We start from the raw sequence: 26771 nt of genomic DNA on the forward strand, positions 1-26771 counted from the left end.
ATGGTGGCTCACAACCATCCGTAATGAAGTCTGATGCCCTCTTCTGGGGTGTCTGAAGACAGCTACAATGTACTTACATATAATAAATAAATCTTTAAAAAAATAATAAAAGGAGGACATTGTAGAGAAATGGCATGAGGTTACTGCTTCCAGCTTGATAGCTAGGAGGCAACCTAGGACTTTTGTGACTCAGCATTCTGAGATACTGAGGAGGCATACTTCCTCCTCAATTCTGGTATTCTATGGAGTAAGCTGCATGACTGAGGAAGTGGTCTTCATGAGTTTTTCTCATGAGAAAGTAAATTTGTTTTTAGTTATAAGAAGCAAAACATCTAAGAGATGTCAGAAATCTGCTGACAGATTTCTCAGTCTTCAAGGAGCTTTGGGTCACTTTGAAACAAGATATGCTGTTGCTAGGGAAGTAGCAGCTAGTGAGAACTAAAACTGTGGGAAATCTTTATTCTGCTTTGCCTTTAAAAAAAGTTGAAACTTTGAATAAACTGTGCACCGACTGACTTGGCTGTGTAAACCCTGTGACCCAGGCAATGTGGCTCTAACCTTAGAACCCCAATGTACTAGACATTAACAGGTGCAGTATTATATTTGTACTATTTTAAGTTTTCCTATTGTTAACATATTAATCATAGACTTCTTCGTCAATGTTCACCATCCATGTCAAAAGAGAAAACTATCATTTGCAATTATAGAGACAATAACTTCATTTTCAGTCAATTAAGGCTTTCTTCTACAAGATAGAAAGGAAGTTTACACTGGGTAGACACAGAACTGCAAGTTCTCCAAGGTGGTAAACTGAGAAAACAGGTGATAAGTCATCATTTGCTTACTTAAACAAATGTCTCTTCTTGTAATTAAATGTGGGAGGACATTCACAAATATTCCACCTTAAATTTACAGGATTTTTGTTGTTTTAAGGAAAGTCTTCTCCGTTTTGCATCTATCTACCTTACAAAACTACAGTTTGATATGTGGCATTTACACTGAATTTCTCTGTCTAGTTTGATCAGATCTGTTAGAACCAAATAAGGGTCAGCCCTGCATGGGCTGTGTAACTTACCTTGAAATACACATAAGTTCTATAATCTTATTCCCAACTCCACAACTTTACCATAATATCTCAAGGTATTTCAATATTTTTATACTTAGATTACAGAACCTTTATATCTTCAGCTTCTGGTAATTTTACTACACAGACATTTCTTTATCTAGAAATCTCTAAATCACCTTAGGATGGCTCAAACTCTATTTGTTAGATAACTCCTTCTCTCTCTCTCTCTCTCTCTCTCTCTCTCTCTCTCTCTCTCTCTCTCTCTCTCTCTTTCTACCTACCCCCCTCTCTCTCCCCCCCTCTCTCTCTCTCCTTCCCTCTCTTTCATACACACATACACACACATATGAAAGTCAAACAGCATTTCACTTTAGGAAATCTCTGAAATTTGGAAACCCTGATTCATTGACTTTGAAAACAACAAAATCTCTTTATAAATTACATCTCTTTTATCTACCTCTTACTTGAAACATCACTAAATGTATTAAATTTAATGAACCACTATATTTAATATATTAAATGACAGAATGATGTTACATATATAAACATAGAATTTTATTAATATTACACATACTATAACAAAATATTACACATATAATATAACACAAAATATAGTTATTTTGAGACATTTTCCTTTATATAAATGAATTAAAAGTGTGTGGCCAAGTTTTTTACATTAGCTTGATCACACATTTTATCTAGTTGTTTCAGGCTTAGATAAAATAACCAATTTTACTTTTTTGATCTTCCCTTACATATAGCTATGCCATGTTTATATAATGGAAATAGCATATGAATCATACACATACACAAACACACACACACACACATTGTATGGGAGAAGCAAGAAGAGCTTGAATAAGAAAGTGCCGACAACTTAGCAAATGAACATACATACATACATACATACATACATACATACATACATACATACTGGATGGATGGAGCAAAACTCCCAAAAGTAGACTCTGCTATATATGAACATCTATTAACAATGTTTTATTAAATCATATTAGGAAGCTGAGAGCAAAAAATGGGTACAAAACTTAATTATCACCTAAATCATCAGTCCAGCAGTCATGACAGCCAGTGCTAGTTAGGTTGACATTGTTCTTGTTCACTGACCTCAAAAAAATCCCTAGCTCAACTATTAATAGTGTGTCTTTTTGGATTCCAAATAGTTCCATACAATTTCCTATGTCAGAACCACTAACAAAATCATCTTAACCTAACTTCACTAACAATCTATTTTTCCATTTTTTTTTAGATGTTAGTGGTCACTGCTAATGATCTGCATTTCTCAGATCATTCCAAGGGTGATAATTGAATCATTTATTTGCCCAAGCAGCAATGTCTGAAACAGATCAATCACAATTTTGAGAGCTGCTGATTCTGCCCAGGGAGTGGTTGGAAGCCCCCTTAGAGTTTTCATACCACTCTTAGAGTAAGTGGAATGTGACAACAAATGCAGAGCCAAACTTCATAATATGAATTCCTCAGGGCTCTGCCTCTCTGAGGCACACCCAACATGGTTTGGTTAAGCTGTGGGCCACATTCCATGAGTTCTAAACCATTTATTATTCCTTTCACATGGACCTCAGCACCACATCAATAATTAGTCAAGAAAATATGCCTGTAGGTCAATCTGATGAGGGCATTTTCTCAATTGATGATCATCCCAGGATGACCTTGCTGTGTGTCAAGCTGAAAAAAACCACTAACCAGTACAAATATCCAGTTGCTTAATAAAGTATTTATAAGATGAAGTATAATTTTACTTTCAAAATAAAAGAATAAAATTAGTCAGTAAATCAGTTAATGACTTGTACAGGACACTAAAATTTTATTATGTAAATAATACTCATACTTTTGGTAAAGTCATAATGAAATAAACCTTAAATTAGACTAAAAACGTAATATATAACAGTAGAAAGTTTATGATTAACTAAGGCCTAATTTTAGCAAGAGCAGGGCATTTGTTCAGATTTTCAGTTCTTTAAAAATCATTATTATTATTGTGCTTGTCTCAGTGTACCTGATATGTATATTGACCTGTTGCACAATGTGCATAGTTGTAATGACACAGTTTATGTGGAAGTAGAAGAACAAGTTTAGAGAATCATTTCTCTTTTTAATTTTCATGTGGCTTCTGGGAACTGAACTTACTTAGGTCACAGGTTCACTGAGCAAGCTCCTTTATTGACTGACCCACCTCACAAGTACTAAACATCAGAATTTTATAAGAATAAAACCTTCTCAAATATACCTGAATGTTTGTTTTGGTTTGTGGTATTTATTTTATTTTATTTTATTTTATTTTATTTTATTTTATTTTATTTTAAGACAAGGCCATGCTCAAAACCAGACTTTTCCCAGGCTGCCTTGAATGTACCAACCTTCTTGCTCCTGATTCTTGAGTGTTAGGATCCAGATCGGTGTCATTATGTCTGGTAGTAATTTTATATTTTGATAAAGTTTGTGCTGATGTCTTCTCCCACCCCCCAGCATAGCTATATACATTTTGTTCCATGCATGCCAGCTGTTTAATATTGTTGTTGTAATGTGCCTGCCAGTTAATGACACAGAAAAATAACTAGCCTCAGAATAGGGTCATGCTGACTTCATACTCTGTGATATTCTGTAGGTTCTGAGCTTTGTTAATCTTAAGAAATTCCCCAACTGTAAGCTCCACTTAGGACAATCAGAATATAGGTCAGTGAGAAATGTTCTGTCTAGCTGGCTAAAAATAGCTTGGATCAGAGTCAACCACCAGGCAGCACTTCCTGTACAAGCACACAGCTCTCACCAGGTTTTTCTTTTATAACCTGGCCATGAGAAATATTCATCATCTTAGTTCAGTACCCTAATTCTGAGCACTGTGGCTCTCTGATCAGTTTTAGTCTGTGCATTCAATATCCCATCCTTCTCTGACTGAGATTGGTGTTCCTGTGGTTTCTGCAGTAACTCTTGAACCCCAACAGTTTGATTATATTATGTCTTCTTTTTTCAATTTATTCAACCTACTTCTATATATTTTTGTATGTGATTTTGTAGTAGTGGCTATCATCCTTTTGTTTTTCATGCAAGATTTCTTATTGATTATTATAGGGATTTGATGGTGTGCTTTCCCTGTTTTTGTATTTTTGTATTTTTTTTTGTTTTTGTTTGAACAATGTTTTACTGCCCTTTTAATTCTGAAGGATAGATTTCCTGTATACAATATATTTAGCTTGTAGCTGTTTTCTTCTAAGGACTATGAACACTTTTTTCTGTTCTCTTTTATTCTCTACTATAATGTATTTATGCTGAGAAATCTGACTTTATTCTAATGAAGATTCCCTTATGATATGGCTTGGTGTAAAATGCCTGTCCTATGACCCATGTGATTAGATATTTGGGACACAGTTGATGTTACTCTTTGGAAAGTTGAACTTGGTGGGTGGGGCCTAGATGGAGAAAGTGGGTTACTGGGAGATGAGCCTCGAGATACAGTTCCTTTCTTTAATTCCTTCTCTTCCTCTCTGTCTTGCTTTCTCTCTCTTTCCTGATCACATCTATGTAACAAAGAGTTGACACATGTTCTACCAACAATGGCTTATTAAATAACAAAGTTTCAACATCAAATTAATAAATTTCATTTAATGAATTATAAAGAATTTTATATGACAGTTTTAAGTTTGGGGGTATAGATTTTTGACAACTAAACTGTAGAAATTCAATTTGTAATGGAACATATTTTGAATATCATTTGCCTCTAAAATAAGCTTCATTGAAAATATACTCATTGTTTATTGATTTAATTTCACTTGTTTCACATTAGAAAACTGCTTTTCCCTTATTGATTTGTGTTAAAGGCATGTCTAAATGTCCCAGTGTAGTCTCAGAAATGCTTCCAGACTGTTTTTCATTAGTAATGTCATTTTCTTTTTTCTCAAGACTTATACTGGTAATGTTTTAAAAAGAATTAAACATTTATACTTAGTATTTGTCTGTATATTTTAATATATCATTAAAAACTAAACATCAAACACTTCATCCTAATTTATAAATAAAACTCACAATGCTGTAATACTAGAAATGAGAAAAGTCTGGCAAGAAGCTTATATTCTGTGGCTCTGGAATATATGACTGTTATTAGAGAACCCAAGGTAAAATTACTACAATTATTAATTTATTTAATTTGATACCAAAGAGCTTTCACTTTGAAGTAAAAATGCTTCTCAGTAGCTTTTTTAAGGCACCCTTTACATCCTTGTTTCTTAGGGTATAGATGAAGGGATTCAGTGTAGGAGTTATCACTGCATAAAAGAGAGCCATGAACTTGGGTTGGTCCCTTGTGATGGATGAAGAAGGCTGAAGGTACATGCTAATGCCTGGTCCATAAAATAAAGAAACTACAATGAGATGAGAAGAACATGTCCCAAAGGCTTTTCTCCTTCCTTCAGAAGATTTAATTCTGAGTACTGCACATCCAATATTAACATAAGAAGCAAGAATTAAGCACAGAGGAACAATCAGTATAAAAATGCATACCACAGAAAGTGCTAGCTCATTAAATTCCTTTTCACCACAGGCAGTTTTTATAAGGACTGGGATTTCACACAATAAATGATCCAATTTATTTGTGCCACATAATGGCAATTGTAATGTAAATGTAGCCTAGGAAAACCAAAGATGACTCCAGTCAACCACATGATAGATACTGACAAAATGCACACTTGCTGATTCATGATGAGGGTGTAGTGGAGAGGTCTGCAGATAGCCACATATCGATCAAAGGACATAATAGCCAAAAGCAGACATTCTGTGCCTCCCATTATGTGAAAGACATAAAGTTGAACAACACATCCGATGTAACTAATGGTTTTTATGGAGCTTCCCAGGTTAAACAGTATCTGAGGCACAATGCTTGTGGTGTAGCACATGTCCAGAAAGGAGAGATTTGTGAGGAAAAAATACATGGGGCTATGGAGACGAGGGTCTAAGGTGGACACTAGAATGATGGCGATGTTCCCCATCAAAGCCATGGGGTATGTTATGAGAAGAGTAACAAAGAGAGGGAGTTCCAGCCAAGGATGGTCAGCAAAGCCCATTAGGATGAATTCTTTTGGGTGGCTTTCATTGGTTACAGCCATTCTCCTTTGATTTATTTTACCTACAGTTTAGAAGTGCCATGTTAATTTAAAACAATAGATACATAAAATAAAGAATAAATATTGAAAACTGAGAGGAGTGCCAGACACATGCAAAAATAAATGCATAAAATACAGTAGTTGGTTTTTGTTGTTGGGATTTGGAGAGATTACTCAGTACTTAAGAGTACTCACTGTTTGTTTTTCTAGAAAACCAAGCATGTATTCCCAGTACCATGATGAGTGTAGCACAACTATCTGCATCACCAGCTCCAGAGAATAAAATACCCATTTCTGTACTTGTGTGGACACCCCCCCCATGAGTACACATAGGCATGAATTAAACAATATGAAAAATTAAAAGACAAACTGTACCTTTAATAATATAAACTCTAAAATTCAAGAGTATGGCATATTGTAATTCAGTTCCTTAATGAAAATTTCTGTCATATTAGATTACTTTGCCCAGAGTAGTTAATTATGCCTCATAAGTAAAGTACAAAAATTCCATGGTAAACACTAAAGAAATGTCTGATCATGATGCCAGTGCTACAGAAGATTCTTTCAAGAATTCTACCCACAGATTCAAACAAACAAGCAAACAAAAACAACAAAACACCAATGACTGTGAATGTATAGAAAAGAATGCATCTCAGTGGAAAGATAATAAATATTATTATAAAGATTACAGAAGAAACAAGCATACATAATAGGAAAACATACATACCTTTCAGAATTAAGTAAGAATTAATAATCTCAATCTTCTAATTAAAAGGCAGAGACTACCAGACTGAAATGAGATATAGGAAGCAATTACTCATAGCATGTAACAAACAAACAAACAAACAAACACATCTCATTTGTAAAGTGAACAAAAGTGAAATTACAAGAAAAAAGGATTCTAAAAGCAAACAGTATTGGTTATAAAAAGGATACCTTAGTATTAATAAAAGAAACTATCCAACAGGAGTGCCTAAAATGTATGAAGAATGAACCATACAAGAAACGTTAGCATATCCAATTTCACTAAAGAGTACTAAAGCAAAATAGATGAACAAATTCTAACGTATAAGTAGTTTACTACCTTATCAATAATAGATCATTCAGGCAAACAAGACAAAACAAAAAAGAAGCAGAAAAACAAGCAAATAACCACTAATGGCACATTCTAATTAAATCAAACATAAAATAATCATGTCTTTTGTTGTTTGTTTATTTTTGTTTCCCCACCCCCACCCCACTAAGACAGGGTTCTCAGTATAACCCTGGATATTTTGGACCTTTCTTTGTAGACCTGGCTGGCATAAAACTCAGAGATCTGCCTGCTTCTGCCTCGTGAATATTGGGACCAAAGACATGCACCACTACTCAGGGGAATGTAAATAAATAATAAATGAATTAATCTCTTGTATCTTAGTAGATTATATGGAATAAAGTATAGATTAACAGATATAGAACCTGCAGAAATTGTATAAAACATAGTAACTAAATGTATTTTTAAATGATGAGGGTTATCATTGAAGAATATAGGAAGTAAATCAATTTTTCCCTAAAGTTACATGAAAAAACAAATACAATATAACATTAGCCAAAGGGACAGAATGAAAGCTGTTATGAGATTATAGCTGTTGTTGGTCTGCATTTAAACAAATACAAATGTGCTCTAAATAAATTATCTATTAAGGTAATACAGGGTTTAAGTAAACAAGAACTACAAATATCAAAATTATTAGAAGAAAAGGAATAAAAATAAGGCAGAAATGCTTTGAAACAGAGAAAACAATATAAAGGGTAGATAAAACAGAGCTGAAACATTGAAAATATGTTGTATACTGTCAAAACCTTGGCCAAACAATCAAATTAATTTGTGTCTTTAGTCTTTCTTTCAGTTAGTTTGGCCAAGGTTTTGACAGTGTAGTGCATATTTTCAATGTTCCAACACTGTTTTATTGACTCTTTATTTTGGTCTCTCTGTTTTCAAGCATTTATACCCTAGTTTTTAGTCTTTTCTACTAAATTTGATAGTTCTTCAACATAAATTGCTTAAGATAAAGAAAGTGGTATTGTAACAGCTATCACTGAAATTCAGAGCACTATTAGGGAATGCTTTGAAAAAATGTAATCTCCTATTAATTTGAAAAATCTATAAGAAATTCAAAGCACATCTATAAACAGATAAAGCTGAGGCAAGATTCAAAATGAAAAACTAAAGTGGTCAATAAAAATGAGACTAAAACAGTAAATCTGCCAATATAACAGAGATCAAGACTGAATTGATTTATTGATAAATTCCTACAGATCTTAAGAGACGAACCATTTCCAATGCTCTTCAAAGTATTTAAGTAAGGAGAAATGAAAGAAGTGTAAAACATGTATTATGTGAATCTAGCAATACCCTGGGACTCAAACAGGCTCAGAACAAAGCAAAAAGGAGGAAATACAAACATCATGATCAAGTAGGATTCACTGTAGGAAACTTAAGATGGTTCAACATATAAACCAATCAATATAACATGACATATATGCACAAATAAAGGGTAGGAATCACATCATTATCTCAATAAATGCATACAATTATTTTAACAAAAATATAATGTCTCTTAGTAATACAAGTGAAAAGAAGCACCAAAAATACTATACCTTACCTCAACTTAATAAAAAAGCTATAATATGGCAAATATGTAGACAATATTATACTAAACCTGGAAAATCTGAAAGCATCTTCTATAATACAAGATGTAAAGGAAGACATTTATTCTGTAACATTGAACATTGTGATTGAAATCTTGGCCTGATCAGTAAAGAAAAGATAGTGCAAAACAGTATACAAATGAGAAATAGAATATAATCAAACTATTTTTTCACATAACAGAATCCCATAATTATAAAGCTCTAAAGATTTTTACCAGAAAATTCTTATATATGATAAACACAATAAAATGTAGAACAATGCAATCTGAACATGCAGAAAATATTAACTTTTCCTTGTTTTATTTTTCAACACCCTCCTACTTTGTGTGTACATAAAGAGATGTTCAAATATGTGTAGATGCATGTAAGAGTATACAGCACAGGTGTGTGAGTGTGGAAGACAAGGTTTGCTATAGGAAATCATTCTTGATCATTCTTTTATTTTTTTCAGTGAGAAATAGTCTCCCAATCAAACTTAGACTGGTCAATATAGCTATTATCCCTAGTCAGAAATTTCTGGTGATCCCATCTCAAAACTAAAATTAAAGGTGGAATACTATGTCTATGTGACGTTCTCCACATTAGGTTTTCTATTAAAAAAAATCAAAGAAATCAGGAAATTTACAAAAAATTAAGCAAAAATGACGAGAACATTCAAATAATTATCTAGATGTAAACTTAATCAAAGAAATTAAAGACCTTTACAATAGAAACTTCAAGAAGTGAAGAAAGACACTTTAGAATACAGTAAAAGGTAGGGAGTATTTTCATGTTTGTCAGATCAGCAGAATTTATGGTATTAAAGTGGTGTATTGTCAAAAGCAATATACAAATTCAATACAATACCCATTAAGTTCCAATGATAATTTTCGCAGGAATAGAAGTAGAAGTCTCCAAATTCATGTGGAAAATGAAATAATTTGAATAGCCACAGCATTCCTAATCAAAAGGAGCAACAATAGAGATGCTACAATAACTGCTTTAAACTACCAGCATAATTTATAGTGACAAAAACTGAATGGCACTGGCTCAAAAGCAAAAATTTACACCGATAAAAGAGAATTGAAGATTTATACAAAAATTTTGCTTAGTATCAGAGAAAAAGATTATATCATTATAGGAAATTCATGGAGCTAGAATGTTTGTGTTGTGTGAACAAAAGCCAGTTTTATAAATACAAACAATGTATTATTTTTAAGATGTGTACACTATAGTAAAAAAGCATATGACAATAAAGAGAGAACTTCATCATACAGGAGGGAAGGAGGAGGACTTAGGAAAACCTATAGAGAGGATAGATATAACCAAAGTTATATGGAATGTCATATTGAAATGTCTAATTTACAAGTTGATATACTCTGATGAAGAAGGAGTTAGTACAGTTCCCCGTGGCCAATTCAACAAACTTCAAATACATTTTTTAACTGTAGTTCATTGGCATCAGGAAAATAATTAGCATCTCAAGTACCGAGAAGTTTTGAAAACAAACATGTGTTTTATATGGACTCTTGAAATTAGGAATTTATAACTTCAATAGCTTACCATGTCATTTAAGACATTAATTATTTTAATATTTAGGCCTTTCTAATTATTAGCAGAGAATATAGTAATAAATAGCTAACTATCTAAATATAGCATCTGATATTTCATTTGGAGGTGGATGGAAAATGGATTAGGGAGATTAAAAGTTTATTAGAGTTTATTCAGCATACAGGGTAATTAGTAATTAGATAAAATTACTGTCATATTCTTGATAGACTAGCACAAAACTGAAAGAAATCATTCGCAGTTTAGTTATCAACAGGTTTGTGATGACAAGTCACTTTTGCCAATTTCATGAAGAAGAGAAAGTAAAATCTGTCTTTTGGTATCTTAAGAATGTGATCTAGTAGTATAAGACAAGCAACTGATTAATAAATCATTATTTTATTAATTTTAGTAGTTGAATTAGTAAATTATTTTGTCACTTCCACAGTATCTTATCTCTTCACTTGAATAGTTCCACCTGATAGAAGATTTAGGCTATTATGAAATGTGTGTCACACCTGAAAGAGAACAATACAGAAATTTTTAATTGTCTAATCTATGTCCCAACACCCTGTGTTACTATGCCACTTGGTTCTGATATTCTTTATAGATAAAAACTTAATAAAATTATCTGGAATTGTAAAATAACAGCACTATGTGTGTTTCATGAATGAGGGTGACACCTTCATACTTCATTTAGCTGACATCATTAATGATGCTATTTTAAAACAATTTGAATTCAGAAACAAATCTTGACCTAATTGGTAGTGCAATTGAAAATGGAATGTGAAATAATTACAATGGGCTGGGAGATAGCTCAGTAAGAGCTGGTCAGGCAATCAGAGTTAGGATTCAAGTTCAGTACACAGTACATTTGTTCAAACAAGCTGTGTGTAATGATGTGTACTTGTAATCTCAGCAGTGGGGTAGTAGAGTAAAACATAGATCCCTGTAACTTTCTAGCCAGCCACACCAGGCTAATTGTTAAACCCCAAGTCAACGAGAGACTCTAGATCACAAAGCAAGGTATGCAGCTTTTAAAGAACATTAGAGTTTGCCGTTTGTCTTCCACATGTGCATACACATAGTCTCTTTCTCTCCCACTCCCTCTCTCTCCCCCCTCTCACACTCACACACAAACCTGCCCACATACAAAGAATTTCACTTTGTTTAAAACAGAATTTTAATAATTTCAGTTTTTACATATTATCAATTACAATGTAAGATGTATATTGTTTATTTATTTAGCATTTTTATATTCACATTTAATTTGGTCAGCCATTGACTGTTCTTAGAGCCTTTAAAAGGGCATTTAATCTTAGAAATTATCCTAGAATTTACTATAATGGAATACAAGAGTGGTGACCCCTCTACTCCTCTGTTGACATCCTAATTTATTTTGTATTATACAAATGTTGTTCATATTGTATAAGCTTAGTTTTGACTTGACAAATGCAGGAATAATTCTTGGCCATTTAATTTATCTTGATATTTATTTAGCAATTACACAGATACTCCTGACTTGTGCTTTGATCTGAAATATATCTATGCTCTTTAATTATATCGTGATATTCCATCCTTTACATTTCATGTTCATAGTCATTTAATTTTGCTTGTTATTGTATCTATTTTGTATTTTCTGCTTTAAGTAAGTTTTTATTTCATATCACTACAGAGATCTATTTTTTTTTACAAGATTTAGTCATTTTAATGATTTTTAGGCTGCATTTATCTTGGGATCTTCAAACATCAGCTCATTTGTTTATTGTGGTGTCTCTCAGTCATACTTAGTTTTCATCAAATGCTATTTAATTTAACTTATGACATTTATTAGATATATAAAGAATTAAAGACCAAATACATTAATACTTCTTTGTCTGACCCTAAAACCTATAAATGAAATCTAAGTCTTTGTCTCTCTCTGTCTGTCTGCCTGCCTGTCTGTCTGCCTGTCTGTCTCTCTCTCTCTCTCTCTCTCTCTCTCTCTCTCTCTCTCTCACACACACACACACACACACACACATACCCACCCATATGGATAATTTATCATAGCAACTTTGAGTATTTACTCAAAACTGATTCCTATGGTTTACTTTTACATTTAAATAAAGACTTAACACTTCATTCAAATATCCAGCATATGTCAAAAACTCTACATGCTCAAGTTTATATAAATTTAAGATAAAGAGGCTGAGAAGAAATTCAAAGAGGAAATTACTTGTTTCTAAAACTACTGAACAAAGTATTTCTAATTTTAGAGATTTCCTGAGGTAAAATATTGTATGACATTCATGTATATAATAGATACAAGTATCCATAGATGTTTCTACCTTCTCTGAGATCTCATGCCTTTTGAAATAAAGTGTTATTTAACTTACCTTGTTTTTATATTTTTCACTGGAGTGGAATAATATAAAGATTCATTTCCATCTTTTTGATTTTAGAGAGAACAGAAAGTGTTATCCATATATACAGTCAATCATTTATTTCATAACTTACTTTATAGTTGACACAAGAGCCATAGAACTTACAGCAGACAGCCAGTAGTAGAAAGTATCAAACATAGTTTGTGAGTATACTACTATATACGTGCTGTATGTTGCCTCAAATATTGGAGGCATTGTTTTCAATCAGACCATTCATTTATCCCTCTCACAGGTGTGTTAGCACAGAAAATTCCTTGGGAAAGTACTCTCAGTGGAAATGTTTCTTAGGTACAATTAGCAGATACTAAACAGAGGTTGGGAGATATCTTCTGTTTTTAGACAGAAAGTAAACACATTGAAACTCACAAAACACTTTATATAAGTATTACATAGATTATAATTAAAATAAGTAAATTAAGCAATATATGAGTAAACAAGTCTTTGGCATTTATATAAGAATTTAAGTACTTTCACTCATTCTTAGAATAGTTCATATAGTTTTGAAACAATTGAAGTTATAATTCAGGCTATTGCCAAGACTAAGAGAAATGTAAACACCAAGCCAGACAGAAATCTTTCATCTACAATTGTATACTGCCTGCAAGATATGCCAGGGCAATAATGTCACAAAACTTGTGAGAGTAATCAACCAATGATTGATTTACCTTAAGAATCATCTCATGCGATGCATCCCATATCCAACATTGCTTGAGTGAATAAGAAATAGAGAGAAGATAACCCAGAGACTTAGGATAAATCAGATAATACTAGTTTCAAAAAATAAACAATATGTAGTGAGAAAATGATTCCTAATGATATTTTACTATACTCATAAATGACTGCCTTGCTCAGCCATCGTCAGAGAATCTTCTTCCTGCAGCAGATGGAAACACATATAGAGACTTACAGACAGACACTATATACAGAGAAAAAGACTTTGCAACACTCAGCCCTAAATGTGAGGTTTTTATCAACTTTCTCACCTCAGAGCTAAGGAAACACCATGGAAATTGTGGCAGAAAGCATTTAAGAGGTAGAGGAATGGATGATACCAAGTAAACAAGGCCTTCTAAATCAACATGAGAAAAGCTTATCTAAACTCACAGAGACTGATGCAGCATTGAGAGGTCTCTCATGGATATGTTCCAGGTTCTTTGCTTATGTATTACTACCCCTGGTTCAGTATTTTTATGAGATTCCTCTGTATGTGAACAAGTAGGTCCCTGATTCTCATGTCTTCTCTTGGGCTGTTTTCTTTCTGTTGGTTTGACTTGCTCAACTTTAATGTGATAATATTTGTTTTAATCTTATACTTGATTTTGTTATATTAAAAAGTTTCAGCCGGGTGGTGGTGGCGCACGCCTGTAATCCCAGCACGCTGGGAGGCAGAGGCAGGCGGATTTCTGAGTTTGAGGCCAACCTGGTCTACTGAGTGAGTTCCAGGATAGCCATGGCAATACAGAGAAACCCTGTCTTGAAAAAACCAAAAAAAAAAAAAAAAAAAGTTTCGTGAGTGAATGAATGAATGAATGAAAAGCATGTCGTGATCAAACGTGCTGATGTGGAAACATATATTTCTCCTATGCAACCATTCCCCTGTACCCACCTTTAGTCCTCTGTGGCATTCCCAGCTGCGTTTTGTGGACTGCTGCCCCCAAGATCTTCATTGTCCTGACCCCTCTCCACCCACCTTCATCACACCTGCTTATACAGAACCATAGAGGTTGTAGTTTTACCCTGAACCCATTCCCTTGTCCCCTTGCCATAGTCCTCTGGGGGCATGCCCAGCTGTCCAGAGAAGTGTAATATCCTCTGGAGATTCATTGTTCCACCACCTCTCTGCTTGCCTTCTCCACCCTACTCCCCTTACAACCATGTCTCCAGGGGCATAACTAACTGCTGGAAGACTTGCACTGTCCCCTGAGTTCCATTGTCCAGCCCAAAGATACCCAAACAAGGTTGGCCACACCAGGATCATCAAGGTTATGCCCCCTCCTAATACTTGCTACAATAGGAATATCCAAGGACAAGTAGATTGCTAAAGACCAGCATAAGAACACAATCCACAAAAGCAAAGAGAGTATGGCACCTTCAGAGCAGAGCTATCCTACTACAGCAAGCCCTGGATATCCTAACAACCAAAGCACAAGAAAATAATCATAAATCCAATCTTATAAAAATGATAGAGGGTTTTAAGAAGGAAATTAATAAATTGTTTAAAAAATACAGGAAAACACAATCTAACAGGTTAGATTTAAAGAGGATACAAATAAATCCCTGAAATAAATACAGAAAAATATAATAAAACATGAGAATGAAAGAAATAAAACTGCTCAAGACCTGAAAATGAAAATAGAAGCAATAAAGAAAACACAAACTGAGAGAATCCTGGAGATGGAAAACCTAGGGAATAGAACAGGAACAACAGACACAAACATCACCAACAAAATACAAGAGATAGAAGATGGAATCTTCGGTGTAGAATATACAATATAAGAAATTAATACAACAGTCAAAAATGTTAAATCAACAATTTCTGACATAAAACATCCGGGAAGTCTGGGATGTCATGAAAAGCACTAACCTAAGAATAATAGGTTTAGAAGTGGGGAAGAGTCCCAGTTCCAAGGACCAGAAAAAATATTTTCAACAAAATCTTAGAAAAAAACATTCTCAATATAAAGAAAGAAGTGCCTGTAAACATACAAAAAGCATACAGAAAACCAATTAGATTGGACCAGAAAAGAAAATCGACTTACCATATAATAATCAAAACTCTAAATTTATAGAACATAGAAAGAATATTAAAACCTTCAAGGGAAAAGTCCAGGTATCATACAAAGGCAAATCAGAATTACACTCAATATCTCAACAGAGACTCTAATAGGTTGAAGGGCCAGAAGAGAAAACCTACACAGTCATTGAAACTGAAGAACTCTCTAACTCAGTGATCTCTGGGTCACGAGTAAAGAAATAAAGAAACAAAGAAAGAAATTAAAGACTTTCCAGATATCATTGAAAATGAAGGCAGAACATACCTAAATTTGTGGGAATTAATGAAAGCAGCACTAAGAGGAAAACACTAACAATTTAAAAGTATATCCTCAATAGAAGAATGGATACAGAAAATGTGGTATATTTACTCTATGAAATACTGTCAGCTATTAAAAACAATGAATTCATGATATTCTTAGGCAAATGGGTGGAACTGGAAAATATAATCTAAGTGAGGTAACCCAATCACAAAAGAACACACATGGTATGCATTCACTGATAAGTAGATATTATTAGTCCAGAAGCTCAGAATACCCCAAAACAATTCACTTATCAAATGATGCCCAAGAAGGAAGGAAGGAGAGGTTCCTGGTCCTGGAAAGGCTCAATGCAGCAGGCTAAGGGAATACCAGGACAGGAAAGCGGGAGGGGGTTGATTGGGCAACAGGAGGCAGGAAGAGGGCTTATGGGACTTTCAGGGAGGGGGGAACCAGGAAAGGGGAAATAATTTAAAATGTAAATAAAGAATATATCTAATAAAAAAATGAAAGTACCTCTGAACACTCTAAGAAAATGTAAACGTGCAGAAAATAAGATGGCAGGAAATAATCAAAACCCAGGCAGAAATCATACTAGTCTAAAAAAAAAAAAAAAGATAACAATACAAAAGATCAACAAAACTAAGAGCTGGTTCTTTGAGAAAATCAACAAGATGAATAAAGCCTTGAACAAACTAATTGAAAGACAAAAATGACAGTATCCAAATAAACTAAATCAGAAATGAAAAGGGGGACATAACAGCCACTGAAAAAATTAAAAAAAAAAAATCATTAGCCTATACTTCCACAATTGGATAGTCTTAACAAAATGGATGATTTTCTAGACATATTCTTCTTAACAATATTAAATAAAGTTTAGGTAAACTATTTAAACAGCCCTGTTATCCCAAAGGAAATAGAAGAGGTAAATAGAAGCAACCCAAACTGTCCCTTCCCCCACAGCATTTAGCTGGACTTCTCAGCCCATCCTATTCAAGGTGCGACATTCCTGGCCAGCAGCCTCCACCCTTCCCCTGGTGTTATCTCTGGCCCTTGATCTGTTGGGAACAATACAGCTGCTTTCACCTTAACAACCAAGGCTGCCTCAGAGCAGTCTCACCTGGAGACCAGCAGAAACCTGCATGACTGGAAGCAGGCGACCAGCTGAGAAGAAGAACCAAGGAATTCGCGGCCATTTGGGGGGCAGGGTGGTTTTCTAAAGACTATATATATTGACTAAATAATAGTAAAGTCAGTCTCTATCAGCAACTGTCGTATTGACTCATTTCTCTTTCGTCCCCTTCCCATTTATCCCCAGAATTCTCTTCCAGGTATCCAGTTCACATGTGGCCGTGAGCGGCTACATAATGGCGCCTGAACAGGGACAGACCTAATACGGGAGAATTTCCTGAGGTGACCTTATCTGGCGAAGCTTCGCAGAAAAAGTGGAAAGAAGATGGTATCCACACGGTAAACAGCTATAGGAGTTAAATGCTAGCGCTAGTGTAAAATTTTATCCTTTGAAACTATTGTTGTGGGTGCAGAAGTATACGGATAGGCAAGCAGAATTGTGCTGACCCAGCATAGTAGCTGCTTAGGATAGATAGATAGGGAAAAATGGGATAGGAAAGTTCGCTCAGAAACTTGCGCCCCGCAGCATCCTAGGGCTGCTTCTGGCAAAAGGGAAAGGGTTTGACTCCCCACCCTAAGTTACAAAAACGCTAATTATAAAAAGGCAGCTCATCCCAAAAAGAGAACAGCTGAATCTCATGGGGAAGAATGGGCCCCTATTGTGCCATCTGCTCTGCCTATGACTTTGATGGCAGGAGACGAGATCCAGAGAGATATTCAGTTACAAAAGTTGGAGTTTGAAATTAAATTGCAGAAATTGACTAATGAATTACAGGAGCTAAAAAGGGTATCAAATACTAGAGAGAATGATGATCCTGAGACGCGCCAGTCTCCACTAGAAAGAGCGATAAGCCAGGCTCGTGGAGAAGGGCAGGATATGTCAGAACTCTTAGCTTTTCCTGTCCTTGAGATCACAGACCAGGAGAATAGGATTAGACAATATCAGACATTAGAATTCAAAGTGATAAAAGAATTAAAGGCAGCTGTAGCTCAGAATGGCCCTACAACCCCTTTTACACAAGCTTTATTGGATACTGTGATAGAGTCAAATTTAACTCCACAGGATTGGAGAACTTTGTGTAAGGCTACTTTATCAGGAGGAGATTTCTTGCTTTGGAGTTCTTTAGGGGTTATAAGACTGTTTAGATGATCTAGTTGGTCCTGATTTAATTTTGGTATTTGGTATCTGTCAAGGAAATTGTCCATTTCCTCCAGATTCTCCAGTTGTGTTGAGTACAGGCTCTTGTAGTAGGATCTGATGATTTTTTGGATTTCCTCAGTTTCCGTTGTTATATCTCCCTTTTCATTTCTAAGTTTGTTAATTTGGATACTTTCTCTGTGCTAAGGGTTTATTTATCTTGTTGATTTTCTCAAAGAAACAGCTCCTGGTTTTGTTGATTCTTTGTATGGTTCTCTTTGTTTCTACTTGATTGATTTCAGCCCTGAGTTTGATGATTTCCTGCCTTCTACACCTCCGGGGTGAAATAGCTTCTTTTTGTTCCAGGGCTTTCAGGGGTGTCATTAAGCTGGTAATGTATTCTCTCTCCATTTTCTTTTTGGAGGCACTCAGGGCTATGAGTTTTCCTCTTAGCCCTGCTTTCATTGTGTCCCATAGAGTTGGGTATGTTGTGTCTTCATTTTCATTGTGTTCTAAAAAGTCTTTAATTTCTTTCTTTATTTCTTCCTTGACCAAGGTATCATTGAGTAGAATATTGTTCAGTTTCCACGTGTATGTGGGTTTTCTGTTGTTTTTGTTGCTATTGAAGACGACTATTACTCCATAGTGATCTGATAGGAAGCATGGGATTAGTTCGATCTTCTTATATTTGTTGAGGTCTGTCTTGTGACCAATTATATGGTCGATCTTGGAGAAGGTACCATGAGGTGCTGAGAAAAAAGTATATTCTTTTGTTTTAGGATAGAATGTTCTCTATATATGTGTTAAATCTAATTGGTCCAAAGCTTCAATTAGTTTCATTGTGTCCCTGTTTAGTTTCTGTTTTCCTGATCGGTCCATTGAGGAAAGTGCAGTGTTGAAGTCACCCACAATTATTGTGTTAGGTGCAATGTGTGCTTTGAGTTTTAATAAAGTTTCTTTTACAAAAGAGGGTGCCCTTGCATTTGGAGCATAGATGTTCAGGATTGAGAGTTCTTCTTGTATTTTTCCTTTGACCAGCAAGAAGTGTCCCTCAGAGTCCCTTTGGATGACTTTGGGTTGAACGTCAATTTTATCTGATATTAAAATGGCTACTCCAGCTTGTTTCCTGAGACCATTTGCTTGTAAAATTGTCTTCCAGCCTTTTACTCTAAGGTAGTGTTTGTCTTTGACCCTGAGGTGTATTTCCTGTAAGCAGCAAAATGTAGGGTCCTGTTTATGTATCCGGTCAGTTAGTCTGTGTCTTTTTATTGGGGCATTAAGTCCATTGATGTTAAGAGATATTAAGGAATAGTGATTGTTACTTCCTATCATTTTTGACGTTATTTTTTAAATTTGATTGGTTAACTTCTTTTGGGTTTGATGAAAGGTTACTATCTTGCTTTTTCCAGGGTGAAGTTTCCCTCCTTGTATTGGTGTTTTCCTCCTATTATCCTTTGTAGGGCTGGGTTTGTGGATAGATATTGGGTAAACTTGGTTTTGTCATGAAATATCTTAGTTTCTCCATCTACGGTGATTGAGAGTTTTGCTGGATATAGTAGTTTTGGCTGGCATTTGTGTTCTCTTAGAGTCTGCATGAGATCTGCCCAGACCTTCTAGCCTTCATAGTCTCAGGTGAAAAGTCTGCTGTGATTCTGATAGGTCTTCCTTTATATGTCACTTGGCCTTTTTCTCTTACTGCCTTTAATATTCTTTCTTTGTTTAGAACATTTGGTGTTTTGATTATTATGTGACAGGAAGTATTTCTGTTCTGGTCCAGTCTGTTTGGAGTTCTGTAGGCTTCTTGTATATTCATGGGCATCTCTCTCTTTAGGTTAGGGAAGTTTTCTTCCATAATTTTATTGAAGATATTTGCTGGCCCTTTAAGTTGTAAATCTTCACTCTCATCTATGCCTATAATCCTTAGGTTTGGTCTTCTCATTGTGTCCTGGATTTCCTGGATATTTTGGGTTACCAGCTTTTTGCATTTTGCATTTTCTTTAACTGTTGAGTCCATGGTTTCTATGGAATCTTCAACATCTGAGATTCTTTCTTCTATCACTTGTATTCTGTTGTTGATATTTGCATCTCTGTCCCCTGATTTCTTCCCAAGGCTTTCTATCTCCAAAGTTGTCTCCCTTTGAGTTTTCTTAGTTGTTTCTACTTCTGATTTTAGATCCTGGATGGTTTTGCTTAGCTCCTTCACTTGCTTGTTTCTGCTTTCCTGTAATTCTTTAAGAGATTTTTGTGTTTCCTCTTTCATGACCTCAGCCTATTGACCAAAGTTCTCCTGTATTTCTTTAAGCGTTTTTTGCGTTTCCTCATTATTGGCTTTTGTATTCTCCTGGATTTCTTTCATTGATTTTTGTGTTTCCCTTGCAAGGGCTTCTAACTTTTGATCCATTTTCTCCTGAATTTCTTTAAGTATGTCCTTCATGTGTTCCTGTACCAGCATCAAGACCAATGATTTTAAATCCAAATCTTGTTTTACTGGTGTGATAGGGTATCCAGGACATGCTGGTAGAGGAGAATTGGGTTCAGATGTTGCCATATTGCCTTGATTTCTGTTAGTGACATACCTGCATTTGCCTTTTGCCATCTAGTTCTCACTGGTGTTAGTTGGTCTTGTCAGTGCTGGACTCACCAGTGCAAGCTGCCCCTTCCCAGGTGGCCTCTGGTGCACAGCTTACCTCCTGCACTGCCTGGAGACAGGGTGCTGTTGCCCAGGCTCTTCAGATCCCGAATCAGACACCTGAAGGCTCCCGCTGGGGCCCACTGGATTCACTGGAGCACACCGACTTCTCCCAGCTGGCCGCCCGGAAGCCCCTCTTTCCTCTTGCAGGACCTGGAGATGTAGTGTTGTCGCCCAGGCTAATCTGGATCCTGAAGCGGAGGGAGCTGAGGGCTCCTGCCAGAGGCCTCAGGACTGGGACCCAAGCTGTGGGCCACAGGAACAAGCCATGCTGAGAGCTTCCAGACTGCCTCTGGGTGCACACCGGGTCTCCCGCACTTCTTGGGAAGTCTCACACTCTTATTGAGGGGAATTCAATGAGTGTTTTGAGCTTTAGTAAAGTTTCTTTTATGAATGGGTGCTCTTGCATTTTCTTTGACTGTTGTGTCAATGTTTTCTATGTTATCTTTTGCACCTGAGAGTCTTTTATCTCTTGTATTCCATTGGTGATGCTTGCATCTATGATTCCTGATCTCTTTCCTAGGTTTTCTATCTTCAGGGTTGTCTTCCTTTGTGATTTATTTATTGTTTGTATTTCCATTTTTAGATCTAGGATGGTTTTGTTCAATTCCTTCACCTGTTTGGTTGTGTTTTACTGTAATTCTTTAAGGGATTTTTGTGTTTCCTCTTTAAGGGCTTCTACCTGTTTACCTGTGTTCTCCTGTGTTCCTTTAAGTGAGTTATTTATGTCCTTAAAATCCTGTATTATCATCATCATAAGAAGTGATTTTAAATTTGAATCTTGTTTTTCTGGTGTGATTGTGCATTCAGGACTTGCTATAGTGGGAGAACTGTGTTCTGATGATGCCAAGTAACCTTGGTTTCTGTTGTTTATGTGTTTATGTTTGCCTCTTGCCATCTGGTTATCTCTCTGACACTAGTTGTGTCAGCACTCCTCAGAATCCAGTTCCCTCTGGGATCCTGTGATTCTGGGATCCTGTGATTCTGAGATTCTTGGTGTATCAGAGCTCCTAGGAGTCAAAATGCTTCTGGGATCCTGAAATTCTGTTGTGACCAAGCTCTTGAGATCCTGTGATCCTGGACATGTTAGAGAACCTGAGAGTTGAGTTCTTCAGGGTGTTGTGGGAATGGGTGCTGGGCTAATGCCCAAGGTGTGCTCAGGGTACAGGCTCAGACTGGAAGGAACATGTGCCACTGGCTGGGTGGGGGTTCCTGTGTTGCTGGATCCTACAGGGCCCAGTTACTCCTGGTGTTGGGGCAGATGTTGTAGCCTCCTCACCTATGATCCTGGGCGTGTTAGACAATCTGAGAATCAAGCTTCTTCTGGATGTTGTGGGACTGAATACAGAGCTAGCACCCAAGGTCTGCTCAGGGTACTGGCTCAGACTGGAAAAGCTAATGACTTACTTTTATACTCATAAATTAATTCATCTTTCAATCCTCATTAGAGAAGCTTATATTGTGTGCGTCTTAGGGACTCACAAGTAGTTAATGTACAAAGAATAAGAGACTGCAGAATATTCAACCATACATAGGACATGTATATTGTATACTTCCTCCTAAGGATTAGGGAACATTGTAGAAAATGTTGGTGGAAATATTTTAAGAGCTAGAGGTGGTAGATAATGAAAAGAAAGCAGTGTATTCTGGATATAGAAGAAATATACATATAAGAACTCATAGTCATGACAGCATACACAAGACCTGAGTAAACCTAAGTCAGACAAAATCCCAGTATGGAGAGTGAAGTCAGGAACAAAGTTTTATCCATAGCCAAGGAGATACTGGTAATTGGTAAATGCTGGGAGAAGGGAAAAAAATCAGGCTTCTTTAAAACTATTGCTTCTGGAAATCCAACAATGTTCTAGTAAAAGAGTACACAGCAAGAATATATGGGCAGCACAAAATGGACTTAATGGATATTAATGGATTTATTTTATTTTATTATTTTCAAAGAGGACATAAAGTTGGGTGGGAAAGGAAAGGGTTGGATCTGATAAGAGTTAGGGAATGGAAACAATAAAAGCACATTTTACAAAATCTCAAAGAACTAATAAACAAAGTTTGTAAAATAATTTACCTTAACATTTGACAAGGTTTAGGGCTGAGAAAAATGACTCAAAGGTTAAGAGTCATTCACAAAACTGGCTGCTTTTGTGAATCTGTGTTCAATTGTCATTTCCTACATAGCAGCAAACATCTGTAACTCCAATTCCAGAGTATCTGCTACTCTCTTCTAGACTCAGTGAGAACTGAACTAACATGGTATACCTGCAGGAAAACTACCCATACATATAACACGAATAAAGAAAATCTCAAAAAAAGATGAAAAATTTAACAATATTTGGACAAGTTGTTGCAAAATAAACTTTAAGATATAGCACACATACAGTCACATGTAGACACAAGTACAAAGAGTATAAACATAGAAGTAAGAGAAGCATTCAGTGATGTTAAGTTGTCATCATGTTTTACTCATGAAGGTATCAACTTTGGTATATGGATTTATTACATATATATTAATTCTAAGTTTTATAATTTTAAAATTATTTCTCACAAAATTTGTATAGAAAGCGTGTACACTTGTTCTGAACGATTTATGGAAATCATTCTGCCCTTTACTACTTGTATATGTTGTTGGTCCACTGTGTCTATGGGTTCCAGATCTGTGTATTCAACTGGACTGAAATTATCTGGAAAGTATCACACCTGTAATGACTCTGCAGAGACTAATTCCATTTATTTTTTTTTCATCAAAGTACAATATAACTATTATTTACTTTGTATTGTGTATTATAAGTTATTTGGAGGTTGTCTTCTTTGGGCTTAGTTGCTGTGAAGAGACACCATGGCCAAGGCAACTCTTACAAAGTAAAACATTTAATTGGGGCTGGCTTTCAGTTTCAGAGGTTTAATCCATTATCATCATTGTGGGAAGCATGGCAGTAAGCAGGTGATGTTGGAGAAGGAGCTGAGAGTTATACATTTTAGTCCGAAGGCAGCAGAAGAAGACTGCTTCACTGGGCATTTCTTCACAGTGATACACTTCCTCCATCAAGGCTACACTTCCTAATAGCGCCATTCTCATGGGCCAAGCATTTAAACACATGAGTCTGTAGGGGACCCTTCCTTTTTTCTTTCTTTCCTTCCTTCCTTCTTTCCTTCCTTCCTTCCTTCCTTCCTTCCTTCCTTCCTTCCTTCCTTCCCTCCTTCCTTCCTTCCTCTCCCCTCCCTCCCTCCCTTCCTTCCTCCTTTCTTTCCTTCTTTCTTTCTTTCTTTCTTTCTTTCTTTCTTTCTTTCTTTCTTTCTTTTTCTTTCTTTCTTTCTCTCTCTTTCTTTCTTTCTTTTTTCCTTCCTTCCTTCCTTTTTTATTAATCATTTCATTTGTTTACATCTCAAATGATATCCCACTTCCTGATTACCCCTCCACAGCACCCCTATCCCACATCCACCCTCTTTCCCCTCCCCTTTGCCTCCATGAAGGTGCTCCCTCACTCACCCTCTTCCAACCCATCACTCCAGCATCTCTCTATGCTGGGGCATCAAACCTCCACAGGACCAATTACCTCCCCTACCACTGATGATAAGCAAGGCCATCCATCCTCTGCTACATATATATCTGGAGTCATGGATCCCTCCCTGTATACTCCTTGGTTGGTGGTCTAGTTTTTCTTCCTCTGAGGTTGCAACTCCCATCAGCTCCTCCAGTTTTTTTCTGCTAGCTCCCCCATAGGGTCCCTGAGCTCAGTCTGATGGACCTAAGCATCTATATCTGCATTGTTCAGTTGCTGGCCTGACTTCCCAAGGAGCAGACACACTAGGTTCTTGCCAGAAAGCACCTCTTGACCACACCAATAGTGTAAGGTTTGGTGTCTGCAGATAGGATGGATCCCCAGGTAGGGCACTCCTATGGAGATCATTTCTATTCAAACTACTAGAGAAGTTATTTAAAGAATCTAGGGTACAGTGCCAACAAGAATGGTGCCACTTTAATTTTAGGACTAAGAAGACAGAAGCTGATGGATCTCTGTGAGTTGGAGGTCAAATTGATGTATATATTGAGTTCCTAGCCAGATACTCTACACATGAAAACCTATATCAATCAATCAATAAATAGACAAATAAATAAATAAATAAATAAATAAATAAATAAATAAATAAATAATTGAGGGTGATAAATATGTTACATGTAATTAACATAATGTTATGCTAATAATTAACATACATTAATAACCCACACGATTAAAACACACCTATATTACACGTAATTCCTTTGGAGCTTGCTATAACAAACTTGAATAGTCATAGGTTTATTACCTATGGGTTTTTTTCATGGGGAACAAATGTGCTAAGTTTCAGGACTTTATAGGGCTCTACAGACTATGTATTTATGCTTAAAGTAACAGCGACATAAAGACCTACTGAAAATAAAGATAACTCAATAATTATAAACAAAAATGACAGTTTAAATAGTACTAGAATTTGTGAAGTTGGAAGACTTTTGAAACATTATGTTTGTGGTAGATGACTCCATGTTTCCTTTGATTTCTTTCTTCAGAGACTTGAAATTCTTTTCATCCTGATCTTTCACTTGTTTGGTTAGAGTCATTCCAAGATATTTTATATTATTTGTGACTATTGTGAAGGGTGTTGTTTCCCTCATTTCTTTCTCAATCCATTTATCGTTTGAGTAGGGGACGACTGCAAATTTGTTTGAGTTAATTTTATATCCAGCCACTTTGCTGAAGACATTTACCAGCTGTAGGAGTTCTCTGGTAGAATTTTTGGGGTCACTTAAGTATACTATTATATCATCCACAAATAGAGTGTTTGAACAAGAATGATACTCCAGTTTAAGTTAAGGCTAGGGGTTCAGCACTAGAGTACTTATGAAAGGTTTAATGACCTTAAGGCCCCAGATGGACTGAGAAGATCTGGACAGGAAATTTGACTTCCCTAATTATCTGTGGGATATTGAGTTCTGAATACTTCTAAGAGGATGAACATATGTTTTTGAATAGTATCTACCACTCTGAGGCTGCAGGAGAACTTAACTACACCCCCAAAAGTCTCCTTTTCAGTCCTATAAAAACATGAAGCATTCAATGCCATGTGCACAGTTTCCACTTCACATAGAGATGGTGGTCCTTCAGTTTTTCTAATTAAAGAACAGTTATGTGTTTGGAGATGCCTGTCTGCTTTCTGTTCTTCCTAGTTGACTAGATCAATCTATTTCAAACTGCTGAGCCTGAAATATATTACAGGTGGTTTGAGAGGGTGAGAGACTGAGGGAGAGAGAGAAAAGGAGAAGAGAAAGAGAAGAATAGGTAGATGGAGGGAGGAAAGGAGAGAGAGATAGAGACAGAAAGTCAGAGAGAGCAATCAGAAAATTATTGCTTACTTTCATGATATTGGGCCACTATTGTACCAGTAGGGATGTATTGGCAGGCAGGAGTTTTGCAGATGGACAGGATTTAGAATTACTTCTTCTAGTACTATCAAAGTTACTCAGTAGGGATGAAGCTTCCAGGTCTATAGTAGTTTGATTTCCTCATTTTCTATGACTCAAGTATGTGATGTCTTCAGCAATAGGGTTTATCATCAAGATCTAGAGACTAAACAAGAACAATGGCAAAAGTCTATAATATCTGAGAATTTATGGGAACTCACTTGCCAACAACTCCAATGGAGGTAATCTATTCCTGACACTGAGCTTTTTATTTGTTAGCTTGTGGTGTTTTACCAGGACATTGTTGCCATCTTATAGGATAACTATATTTAAAACACACCTCCACCCCACCCCCCATCTACACCCCCCACATTCATATAAGAAAATTATGTACATATTTTGAAATAAATATATAAAAAAGGACTGTTCTTCTGCCAGCAATTATCAGTTGCCAATAGCTCCTTAACTAGTGGTTGGACTTCAATGATAT

At 35.8% G+C, this 26771-nt stretch overlaps 1 pseudogene; it reads right to left on the reverse strand.

The window, feature by feature from the left end:
• Positions 1-5263: 5263 nt before the first annotated feature.
• Positions 5264-6201, reverse strand: LOC127670008 (olfactory receptor 2B11-like; annotated as a pseudogene).
• Positions 6202-26771: the final 20570 nt, after the last annotated feature.

This window comes from Apodemus sylvaticus, chromosome 19 (genome assembly GCF_947179515.1).
Source record: "Apodemus sylvaticus chromosome 19, mApoSyl1.1, whole genome shotgun sequence".
In the NCBI taxonomy this organism is placed as follows: Eukaryota; Metazoa; Chordata; class Mammalia; order Rodentia; family Muridae; genus Apodemus; species Apodemus sylvaticus.